We start from the raw sequence: 9,690 nt of genomic DNA on the forward strand, positions 1-9,690 counted from the left end.
GGCCCTTTGTGTTTCAGCGCTGGCCCCAGGTAGCAAACGGAGGAAATGGGGATGAGTGGATCAGGAGGTCCTGATGTAGGGAAGAGCCAGGGCATCGTGGGAAGATGGTGTCTATTCAACATCCCCGTATCACATGTCAGTACCCACCTGGTTCCAAATCATTAAGCCTGAAGAGCTCAGTTTGCCTGCAGCGGGACGCTCTCCCCATCCCTGCGGCAACCCCCACTGCCCCTCTTGCAAAATGTCTCTGTGTTGCAGAGCTCAGGATGCAGGAAGAGGAAGTCACAGAGGAGAGTACATTGTCTGTCGAATACTTTCCTCCAGAAGTCGTGCGAGGTGCCTGTCTTCCAGAGTCCTTGGCCTCGTTCTAAAACTCTGTGGATCACAATAGCCTACTCATTGTCTCAGGCTATGCTCCGGAAACCCTCAGGAGAGGGCTTACCATCTCACACACCCGAAAGCTGAGGCTCACAGAGGTTATGGGCTTTGCCCAAGGTCACCCAGTAAGTGGAAGAGTCTGGATCAGAGCACAGGTCTGGAGTTCAGCGAACAAGAAATGCATCCCGTGTTGACTGCTTGGATGGATAGGCTGATGGAACGGAATCTGCCTTATTCCAGAAGCAGACTAACAAAGGAGCAAAAAGACTCGAACCTCCACCGGTTTGTGCCATTAAACAGAAGGGAAGGAACAACATGGAAATGAAGGCCTCTAGGAATAAGCAGTTAACCTAATTCTGGTTCCCCAATTTGAGAAATTCCTCAAGTGTCTCTACTTCAAATTGAATAATTTTCCAATTTCTTTCTCAAGGTAATTTTTTAAACTACTGATTTTTATGGGCTTAAGCATGTGAAAAGCCGACTACTTATGTCTTTTTAATTAGATCCTTTACATGATAATTAAAATCTCTCTTTGCATCATAGCTATTCTTAAACTCTGCAGTAATGTTCCTCTGGCTAGAAGTTAGCTGACCATCTGGAAGCAATAAAATATCTTAACCTTAAAATGCAAACTATCAGTTAGAGATACCACAAATTAGACCCACTCGTCATCGCTCTGATGGGTAAATGCCAGGCCCCATCCTTCATTCTGTCTAATCAGGAAACTTCAGGATCTCCCATTTGGAACAGGAATTTTGAAAGTCAAATAGTCCTTCTTCCTTTGGATTTTCAGAACAAATCCTGACCAGGCCATCCCGTGAATGGTCCTGGGGGATACAGGCATACGGCCCACCAGAAAGAAGTTGGGAGACTGTTTTTAGAAGATTCTGCTGAAGTCCATTCATGACTGGGGGCCGGAGACCAAGACTGGCCTTGGTGGTCCAAGGGGGAAATAAATTCTGACTAGAAGCTTGGGAAGGGTTTGTATGCAGAAGGGATATAAGCAGGAACCAGCAAGAGAATGAATTATGAATGAGAGGATCACAGGCCCAGGTAAAATGGTGGGGAGGAAGAAAGCTTTTGATGTGGTACCCTGGAATTCTTCCAACCGAATCAATTTTATATTAGTTAAACGTGAGGGCAGACTGGTGGAAGTAGTGTGATCAATACAGCTACTGACTCAGAGATATATTTTATTTATGCTAATGGTGGTGATTTCCTGGACCCTCTAGAACCACTTCCCTTCAGATGTTCCGCCATTGTTGTCTCTCATGGAGATAAACAAAGACCGATGAAATGGGGAAAAGCATAGGCTGTTCATTCAGAACTTACTGTGGCAAGGGAGGCAGCACCGACTCATGGGCTTGGCAGAGACTCAAAGGCAGGCAGCGTGTGGGAGATGGGGGTGTGGGCCTGAGCTTCAGGTCGCCCTGAGGGGAGGCTGTTGGCTTGGGGAAGCTGTAGATGGGCTCATCAGGAGAAGGCATTCCATACGATTGCCCAGGGAGAGCGTAGTTCATGTCCTCTGATTGGTCCTAAATCAGAACGGGAACCAAAATTACGGAAGCTATCAGGTTTTCATCAAATCCTGGCCACCTGGGGCCAGCTGTTACTGGTTGTTACCGTTTAGCTTCCTGGGCCAGTTGCTGGAAGTTAGCTGTCTGACCGCCAGGCTAAGAAATAGAAGCCTGATTCTTGGAATGGCCACTGTGCATGATTGGTTGGTTTCCTGGGCTGGTTGCTATAGTTTGTGGGTCATGGCTCTATTTTTACATACGATCTGGCTATTGTCTATTTGAGTACTCAGACTCTCACCCTTATTTTAATCCTCTATGTGTTTCAGACGGCACTACTCATTTAGCATTTATAAGACAACATAACTTGTTGGTTAAGAGCATGAATCTGGAGCGGGGGGCGGTGCCTGGGTGGCTCAGTCGGTTGAGTGTCTGTCTTCAGCTCAGGTCATGATCCCAGGGTCCTGGGATGGAGCCCCGTGTCCGGCTTTCTGCTCAGCGGGGAGCTGGCTTCTCCCTCTCCCTCTACCCCTCCCCACCACTCGTACGTGCTCTCTTTCCCATTCTGTCTCAAATAAATAAATTAAAAAAAAAAAAAGAAAATGAATTTTTTGTCCAACCGCATGGTTCAAAGTCCAGCTCTACCACTATTCACTGTGTGATCTTGAATACACAAATATAATGCAAATAGACAATGGCCAAACTGTCCATAAAAATAGAGCCATGGCCCACAGTCTGCAGCAAGCAGTCCAGGGAACCAACACACTGTGCACCGTGGCCAGTCCAGAAGTTTAACTTCCTGATCCTCGGTTTCATTATCTATAGAGATAAAAAATAGTACCTACCTTATAGACTTATTTTGAGGATTAAATGTGTTAATAGTATCCATGTAATGCACCTTGGCCTGGCCACAGAGTGAGCGCTATAGAGACGTTTGCTTTTATTAAAAATTAAATAAAGAAAAAACAAAAATGACAGGAGTATGCAACATCCTTCAAAGCCCAAGATTTACCAGATATTACTCCCTGAGCTTCCTATGGTATCATGAACACACTTCAAGAAATGTAAAGAAACCATTAGTATCTGGAAAGATTCTGCATCAGAAGTTTTAAAATCTAATATGAATGCCTTCTCAAAAAGTCATTAATATATAAAAATCTATATTTTTCCCGCAATGAATCGTATCAGCAATACCCAAGTCTGCACAATTTTTCTCCTGAAGGTAGTAATGAACAGCATTTACGTTCACATTCTTAGGAAGCAATTCGCGGAGCACTAGCCTCTGGGGAGAAGCAAAGCCAATTATTCTTTGTTTAACCCTTTTAAAAATGATGAACTCTAACATACCTACAGAAATATTTGCAAATCAAAAATGGGCAACTCAAGGACTCAAAGAAGCCACCTGTGTAACCATCACTCTCATGAAGAAATAGAACTTCAGCTCCCAAGAACCCCATAGGACCCCTGCCCATCACTAGCCTCCAATTTACGGGGACACTATCCTGTCCCCCAATCTTATGGTGTCAAAGATAAGCAAAGCCAGATACCAATTCAAGAGTGCTAAGGACAGATTTTAAACAGTAAGGACAGTTTTTAAACAGTAAATCTCAAATTTACATCCCTAGTGCAGTAGGGAAGAGCGTCTACACTGAACTGAACCCAACCCTGATTTGTGCAGAGGTGACTGAGTATTTCAGCAGGAGAGTGAGGAATTGGGCAGGGGGGCGAGCAGGGACCAGAAGTGACAGGAAAGTGAGAGTTGACAAAGGGTGGGTGAGTGTCAGTGTCGATGAAGCCAGCTGTGTCTGTTGCTGGCAACTCTCCGAGTCAGGATTCTTTCCTACAGGGACTGGGAGACAGAGGTCCTAATTTCCTGGGGGATTATATTTGAAAGGAATGGCTTTCAGGTTCATGAGAAAGACACTCTAGAGTTGTAGGACAAAAATATATATCTCAAAGGGACAGAGGAAGGTCTCGCAATTATAAGACCTTTTTTAGTAAAGGTTCTAAGAAAGGACGTATGTTCAGGTGTTGGCTAGAACAGTTCATGGTAAGCCCTTCCTTGCTTTTCCTTTTCTTTCTTTCTTTCTTTTTTTTTTTTTTTTTTTTTTAAAGCAGGCTCCATGCCCAGTATGGAACCCAATGTGGGGCTTGAACTCATGACCCTGAGATCAACACCTGAGGTGATGTCAAGAGTCAGATGCTTGGATGCCTTGGGTGGCTCAGTTGGTTAAGCAACTGCCTTCAGCTCAGGTCATGGTCCCAGAGTCCTGGGACTGAGTCCCACATCGGGTTCCCAGCAACATGGGGAGTCTGCTTCTCCCTCTGACCTCCCCTCTCGAGCTCTCTCTCACTCTGTTTATCTGTCTCTCTCTCTCTCTCTCTCTCAAAATAAATAAATAAAAATCTTAAAAAAAAAAAAAGAGTCAAATGCTTAACCGACTGAGTCACTCGGGTGCCCCACCTTGCTTTTTTTTAGTTTTACCCCTAACCGCACATCCTGACTCATGTTCTATCTCACAAGCTCATAGATTACTCATTATGTATGTTAACATACCTTATCAGTTTCACCTATCCCACTTGTTTTCTTGCCTCTGTAGAAGAATTAAATATTCTACAATAACACAAAAGAAGTGGCCGCACTGAGGAGATCCTCCACAGAGGTCTTCTTTACACATTATGCATGAGTTCCCATGGACTTTTTAGTGCTACTGTAGTATGAGTTCCTTCCTAGGGTCACGGCCATCTTACGGATGACTCTATTACCAGCATTAGCCCAATCACAGCAATGGCTGGTAAACACAAGGACTGGAAGACCATCTCCTACTTTTCTGGAAAGTTAACTATGAAGAAACCCATCTGCTTGGAGCCAAAGCTAAAGTTCTATTCCATCTGACTGAGGTAGAAGTAAGCATAGGCCTCACAGTCTAGGCACAGACAGAATCCTATCCATGCTCTCAATGAGGACCAGGGATCTGGGGTGCCCAAAACTACCTAAGCCAAGGAAGAACACACCAAGTCAGGTGGCAGAGCCCTCACCATTGACCCAACAGACGCTGATGAGACAACTGCATTGGCCAATTTTGAATGTTCGACCGACCAGCCTTGCATTCCTGGAATAACACAATCTAATGGCAATACAATACCCTTTTTTTTATATTCATGGGTTTGTTTCATTAATGTTCTGGGTACAACTTTTGCATTGTGGTCATGAGTAAGATGGGTCTGTAATTTTCCTTACTGCCTTATCAAATGTTTAACAGTTTAATTGATACATGATTTACATACTATAAAATTTATCCATTATAAACATATGGTCCAGTGACTTTTAGTAAGTTTATACAGCTGTGAAATTACCACCACAATGCAGTTTCAGAACATTTTCATTACTCTAAAAAGCTCCTTTGTGCCCATTTACAGACATTGTTACTTCCACTCCTAGACCCAGATAATTACTAGGGTGATCTGTCTCCTGTATCTAGAGATTTGACTTTTCTAGAATTTTCCTATAGGAAAAATATAATTTTAAAATATATGTAGTTTTTGTGCCTGGCTACTTTCCTTAGTGTACCTTTTTTGAGGTTCCATCATTTTGTAATATGTATAAATAGTTTGCTCCTTTTTATTGCTGAGTAACATTCTATTGCCAGCAGACACCACATTTTGTTCATTTATTCACCGGTTGATGGATAATTTGGTTGTTTCCAGTTTCTGGTTACTATGAGTAATGCTCCGATGAACGTTCACATTCGTATCTTTATGTGGAAATATATTTTCATTTCTCCTCATACATCCCTAAGAAAGAGATTATTGGGTTCTACCGTTAAGTGTAGGTTTAAATATTTAAGAAACCACTAAATTGATTTTCCAAAGTGGCTGTGCTAGTGTATGGGAAGGGGGAAAGTGTTATTATATTGTGGCTTTGATTTGCATTTATATATAAAATATAAAATAAAAATAAATAATATGAACAAGAAAACTCTGGAATTGAATACCCCTGAAATGAAAAATTCATTAGATGGACTCAAAAGTGGACAGGATGAGAGCTGGCAGGACAAAGAATACATGAACTTGAAAATAGACCCATAGAAATTATTAAATCTGAAGGACGGGAAGTAAAAAAGGAAGAAAAGTCAAGAGTGCCTCAGACACTTGTGGGATACCATCAAGTACACCATCACGGATTCCTAGAAACAGATAAGAGAGGGAAGGGGCAGAAAAAACACTCAAAGAAATAATGTCTGAAACCTTCTCAAATTTCATGAAAAACAATCCAAACACCCAACAAGCTCAGTAAACTCTAATTACTATAAATATAAAGAGATCCACACATAGATACATAACAGAGAAAGTCAAGCTCCAAATAAAGATACATCTCATGCTCATGTATTATTGTTAAGATGGCAGATCTCCCAGATTGGGGGAATACATTCAACGCAATTCTTATCAAATCCATAACCAATGCAATCTGAACAAGAAGAACAAACTTTTAAGATTTCCAGTAGCTGGTCTCAAAGGATAGGCCTAGATATTAATGAAACAGAAGTAGAATGTCTAGAAATAAACCTTTTCATTTATGGTTGGTTGATTTTGACAAAGGTTTCAAGGCAATTCAATGGGGTAAAAGATAGTCTCTTCAACAAATAGTGCTGGAAACTTGGATATCCATCTCTATTTATTTTTAAAGATTTTATTTATTTGACAGAGAAAGAGAAAGAGAGCATAAGCAGGGGTGTGGCAGGCAGAGGGAGAGGGAGAAGCAGGCTCCCCACTGAGCAGGAAGCTTGATGTGGGGCTCCATCCCAAGACCTGGGATCATGACCTGAGCCAAAGGCAGATGCTTAACCAGGTGTCCCTGGATATGCATATTTAAAATAAGAAACTTAGAACTGCATTTCAAACCATGTACAAAAATTAAGTGAAAATGGATCATAGACCTAAACGTAAGAGAAAATTATAAAATTTCTTGATGAAAACCTAGGGGAAATCTTTGTAAACTTAAGTGAAGACTTCTTAGAATAATACCCAAACTGTGATTTTAGGAAAGTAATTAATAATGGAATTGCTTTAAAATTAAAGTTTGCCCTTCTTTTTTCACTCCACCGTTTTAGAATTCCTGCCCTCTCCATTTTTCCATTCTTCCCTTCAAATATTGTATTTTAAAGTTCCTGTATGATATCTTGTTTTTTAATATTTATTTATATAGGTTTTATAGGTTTTATTTTTATTTTATTTATATTTTATTTTTATAGATATTTTATTTTATTATTATTTTTTAAATTTTATTAGATTTTTATTTTTGATTTTTATAGATTATTCATTTACATGGATTTATATAGATATTTATTCATACAGATTCTATTTATTTATAGAAATTTTCTATCTTTTCATCCATTTCTGTCTAGATTTTTTTTTTTTATTTTTAAGACATATCCATACGATTATTTTAAGGTCCTCTGCTTAGAATTAGCTTGGGTTGGCTGTAGGTCTGCTTCAAAAGGATGTTATTTCTCTTGAATCATAGCATTTCTCACTTTTAATAATATGATGCAGAAATTTGGATAGCAACACTTTCTCCTTAATACTAGGAAAAATGCCATACATAAATTATATACATAATATAAATACAGGATACACACATGCACATATAACATTTTTGTTCATATATAAGTATACAAAATGGCATGATCATATTCTCCTGAAAATCTCTTCATTCTTTATTTTATGCCAGATAGTTTGCATAAAAGACCCATAGAGAGAGAAGCTGATGCTATTTTCTCAAGACAAAACATGCCTTTTCTCTCTGTCAGCAAATTGAGCTGCACTGGGTCTTGGTTTCAGTTTCTTAGTATTAGTTTTCCTTCGTTTTCAAGCATATTGAGGGTGAGATTTGTCTGTGTTCATTTCAGGCGTTTTCCTCCAGGGGTTATCCTTTTCAGGAACCAGAAGATGACAGGGACCCTTTCTCTGCCTTTCTAGCCAAGCTCTATTCTCAACCACAACCCCAACACTCGGTGAAACTTATGTGATCGAAAACTGGCAGGTAGGAAAAACCATCCTCCATTTCTTCATGCCAGTCCACAAGGTCACTAAACATTACAAATCTTCTCTTTCCCTCATAGAATTCTCTGCCTATGGTAAGACTGACTCTCTGTTTGTGCCCAAATTTGGCAAATGCCCCTAGGAAGGAAATTTGCTAATCTCTAGGCAAGATCTCTGCCTCATCTAGAAAGGACTCTCTCCTCTCTGGAATTTATTCCTTTAAATTTATTTGCACCCACAGCTCTCTGGTATATCTAAAAAATATGTGAAATTTCATTTCATCCTATTTTTTAGTCATTATGACAGGAGTAATAATCTGCCATAAACTTCTAAATTCTAACTGTAGAGGAATTAGATCTATTTAAAAGTATTGTGTGATTCTTTTTCTGTAGTTTGTTTAAATTTAGTTTTAATATCTCTGATTGTTTGGTTTATGAGCTATAAAAACTTAAGGAATTTATGTCTTGTTAATGTTTGTATTTGTTTTAGTAACAAATAAACATAATTTGAGTCAGTGCTTGAGGTGCAGTGAAAGGGTTTTTTTCCCTCCCTTTCAAAGAGCTTCTTTACTTAAAATTGAAAAATGCTATGCTACACTAAGCCGTCTCTCTATTTACTACTCAAGCCTGTCATAGAAATTATTTCAGTGTAGATTTAGAATAACATTGGTGTTGGCATAATGGCAGGTTATGACATCTGACCAAGTGCTGAATTCAGATAGCTGAAAAATTAAAACCTCCAAGCCCAGACAAAGACATTTCAGTATATTGCCCAAAGATAATTCCTGATGAGTTTCAGCAACGTGTAACTCCAAGGTGTTTGTAGCAGCTGGTAGCAAGAAAAACACTTTAGGGCGTTGGCAGTTTTCTGTTAGAGGCTATGTGGGCCTTTAGGCAGAACCATTTTTTAGCTGCAAGAAATCAGAGGCATTACCCAAGGCGCGCTAGAAACTTCCCAGCACCTACCATCAGAAGGTACGTGATGTGGCAGAGGGAGAGCATTTAATTTGATGGGGCAAAACCACACTCCTTCTCGTACACGTAAAACTGATTTACAAGTCCTCACTGTTTATATCCTCTAACTGTTGTCTTTTTTTTTTTAATTTATTTATTTGACAGAGAGAGAGAGAGAGATTACAAGTAGGCAGAGAGTCAGGCAGAGGAAGAGGGGGAAGCAGGCTCCCCACTGAGCAAAGAGCCCGATGCAGGGCTGGATCCCAGGACCCTGAGATCATGACCTGAGCCGAAGGCAGAGGCTTAACCCACTGAGCCACCCAGGCGCCCGTAACTGTTGTCTTTTTAATTTAAAGTTGCTTTTTGACATTTATTTTAACAATTTTAACTTGATGGGTTTAATTTGAGGCAGATGGGGAGGGAAGCACACAGAAGGTTTTGCCTACGCAAGCCCTCTCAAGATGGCCTTGGATCGTACCCACCTGAGAAAGTAGGTCACAGAGCTACATCCTCTCCCCCTCCAGATCTCTTCAGTTTTTACCCAGTTCTCTCATCCTAGCCACTGGCTTTGCCTAAATTCAGACATAACGCCTCCCGCAGCTCTCCAGGATTCTGCAGTACGTATGAGAGGGGCCTGTGGATTGGGGCTTAGCTTTATAGGATCTCCTAAGTCAGTGACCACGCACACATCTACTTCCATGCATTACCCCAGATTTTGTTGCTATCTTCTCCTTTCTGGTTTCCCCCATGTTTGCATATTTTAAAAAATCTCTTTTCTATAGTCCCAGCAGGATTTAAGAAGG

This window comes from Lontra canadensis, unplaced genomic scaffold (genome assembly GCF_010015895.1).
Source record: "Lontra canadensis isolate GAN:19392208 unplaced genomic scaffold, GSC_riverotter_1.0 scaffold45, whole genome shotgun sequence".
Lineage (NCBI taxonomy): Eukaryota > Metazoa > Chordata > Mammalia > Carnivora > Mustelidae > Lontra > Lontra canadensis.